This window comes from Coptis chinensis, chromosome 2 (assembly GCF_015680905.1).
Source record: "Coptis chinensis isolate HL-2020 chromosome 2, ASM1568090v1, whole genome shotgun sequence".
NCBI classification, from domain to species: domain Eukaryota; kingdom Viridiplantae; phylum Streptophyta; class Magnoliopsida; order Ranunculales; family Ranunculaceae; genus Coptis; species Coptis chinensis.
In genome coordinates, this window is record NC_141457.1 from 103,185,319 (window position 1) to 103,188,817 (window position 3,499).

The window sequence follows — 3,499 nt, forward strand, 5'->3', positions numbered from 1 at the left end:
CGGACTCATCAAAGAATTCAGATTCACCATTTTCAAAATGAGAAAAAGTAGAAATTGATGCTTATTGTAAAAAAAATATGTAGACTACATGCACACACTCAAACCACCCAACCACACTCACACCTACCAGCACATACTCACCACCACCTGCACACATTAAAACCACCACCCTAGCAAGAGGAGGCAGCAGCAATAACAGGTAGGCAGAAAGAGGAGGCAGTAGCAGCAGATAGCTAGCAGGAGGAGGCAACAACAGCAGTAGGCACCAGTCCACTACACCACTAAACGACATGCCACCTACACCACTACACCAGCACCACCTACACCACCGACCACCGCACATCGATCACCACCACACACACACCAACCATCACACACTCACCACACTACCTGCCAGCACCACCACACACATGCAACACCACAAATACACTCTAACCAGCACACACTTACCACACTACCACACTACCACCACCTGCTAGCACCACCACACACACATGCAACACCACAAATACACACCAACCAACACACACTCCCCACACTACCACCACCTGCCAGCACTGCCAGCACCTGCCAGCACCACCACACACACATGCAACACCACAAATACACACCAACCAACTCACACTCACCACACTACCACCACCTACTAGCACTACCACATTACCACCACTTGCCACCACACACACACACGCAACACCACAAATACACACCAGCTAGCACCTATGCTATAAAATCGCCGAGTACTCCCTACTCGGTGCCTAGCCGACCCATTCAGCCCATTACTCCCCATGAGTGATCGGGGACGAGAAATCACTGTGAAATCGGCCGATATTTCAATTTATAAGTACTCGGGCCCGGGCGAGTTAATAGTGTGAAATTGGGCCTTTTTTTTAGCCCGCGAACAGAAAAAAAAAGGTCCAAAGCAAAAAATTTAGGGCTCGCGAAATCAAAATTCTCCAGCATAGTTCTTCTTCTCCTTCTCCACAGTTCGTCTTCTCCAGCACAGGTACGCTAGCACGTTCTTCTTCTCCATTTTTTTTCTTCTTCTCTCACTTCTCACTTCTCCTCCTCCTCCTTCTGTTCTTCAGTTCTCTCTTCACTTCTCCTCCTTCTACTATCAAGTAAATATCGGCAATATAATAACAATAATAACTCTGTCCCTTTTCTTGTAATAAGAAATCGTTGATGCCAAGTCTATTTCTTTCTCCCATCACTTGTAATAAATAAATAAAAAAACACGGGAGAGAGAGATCTGTGGGTATGGTTTAGTTATGAAAATGGGTTGGACTGTTGGAGATATAGAGCTGGATTGTTTCTAATTGTAGCTGTGGTATCTACTGTGATATGTTTACTGATTTTTTCCTTTGATTTTTTTTTTCTGAAATTTAGAGATGTCTTCGAGAGCTTCGAATGAGCCCTCTATTGCGAGTGCTGCCACAACCACCTCAATAAAGAGGAAGTCAGATGATATGGCATGGGAATGGGGACCCAAATAATAAAAATTTTGTTTGGTGTACATTGTGTAATAAAAGGATGTCTGGAGGGATAAATCGGTTAAAGGAACATCTAGTTCATAAGAAAGGGAATGTGATATCATGTCCAAAGGTGACCATAGAGATTCAACAGAAAGTCAATGCAACATTACGGGAAGTAAAAAAGAAGAAGCTTGATAAGGCTAGAGTACATGACCTTCTTCAAAGACAAGATGAAGATGATGATGTAGTAGAAGAACAAGATATTTGTAGTGGTGGCAGTAATAGAAACCAAGGTATTTCCATTGGTAGAAGAAAAGCCATTGACAATGTTAGAGGCCCTCTTGATCAATTATTGACAACCGATAATATGAAGCAATCTACTTTGGATAAAAACAACCCTCAGAAGCAAGTTTTGAAGAAAAAAACATGGCTCTGTATAGCTAAAGTGGGCATACGAAGTTGGATTACCTTTCAATGCAGTACGCCCACCAAGCTTCACAAAAATGATTCATGCTATTGGAGAATATGGAAGAGGTAACTTATTTAGAATTTTAAAATACTTAGTTATTTTAAAATATTGTGCTTATATTATTATTATTATTATTTTCTTACAGCTATGCCCCCGCCTAGCTATCATAATTTGTGAGTGACTTTGTTGAAGAAGGTGTATGCGGAGACAAAATAATTTGTCAATTCTTTTAGACCGCACTAGCAGCTATATGGATGTTCACTTATGTCTGACTTTTGGACCGATGAAAAAGGTAGATGTTTGATCAATTTTATGGTGAGTTGTCCGAAAGGCACAATTTTCTTGAAGTCAATTGATGCATCAGAAGAAGTTAAGGAAGTAATCTATATTGTGAGAATGATTAATGAAGTGATTGTCGAAGTCGGGGCTAAGAATATTGTTTCGGTAAGCTACTTGGACGTTTGTGTGTAGTTGACTAGTTGTGTACATTGTACAAAATAAGTTACTAAAAATCCATTTATCAATTTAATGATGTATTTCTTTTTTCAATAGTTTGTAACCAACAATGGATCAAACTATAAATTGGCGGGAGCAATGTTGGAAGAAGAGCATGGCTCGATGTTTTGAACTCCTTGTGCAGTGCATTGCATTAATTTAATGCTTCATGATTTTGGGAGTGGAGAGAAGACCGCATTGCCCAAAATAAAGCCTGCATTATCTGAAGGTAAAGTAGTGGTGGTTTATCTCTATAACCATGGGAGAGTGTTAGCTTGGTTGCGGAAGTTGACCGGAGGTAGAGAATTACACAGATCTTGCGTGACTAGGTTTGCTACTCAATTTTACACATTGCGGAGTATGTGGGAGAATAGGCACCACGTGCAGGTATTGTTTGTTTTTGAATATTGGAGAAAGAGTGATTTTGCAAAAAAATCCGATGGAAAGAGAGTTGAAAGAATAGTTGCAAAGGAGTCTTTCTGGGATAATGTTTATTTCTCTTGTCAAGTGATGGCCCCATTGGTGGATGTTTTGAGAATGGTGGATAGAGAAGAAAAGCCATGTATGGGCTATTTATATGAGGCTATGAAGAGGGCAGAGGGGAAAATTGAAAAGAACTTGGGGTTGGACATAAGGACATGGACGAAGGTGAAGACCATTATTGACAAGAGGTGGGAATATCAACTCCATCGTCCATTGCATGCAGGTAACAACTTCTAAAGTTTTTTTACATGGATGTTAGCTTGAGCCTTGAGGTATATATTAAGTACTAACTCTAAACATTTTGGTATGAAGTTGGGTTTTATCTAAATCCATCAATCTATTTCAAGGAAACTAAAGCTCTGATACGATGGAGATAAACAGTGTAGTTAAGACAGGTCTTTTTAAAGCTATGGCGGTACTTATACCCGAGTCTGAGTCGGATGCTGCAATGGATCAACTGAAACTTTATAGAGATGCAGAGGGGACATTTGGAATAATAAGTCGAAGAGAAACTATGCAACCTCGTAAGCTTTCATTTGACATAATAATTTTATTTAGTAGTATTTTTATTGTATCT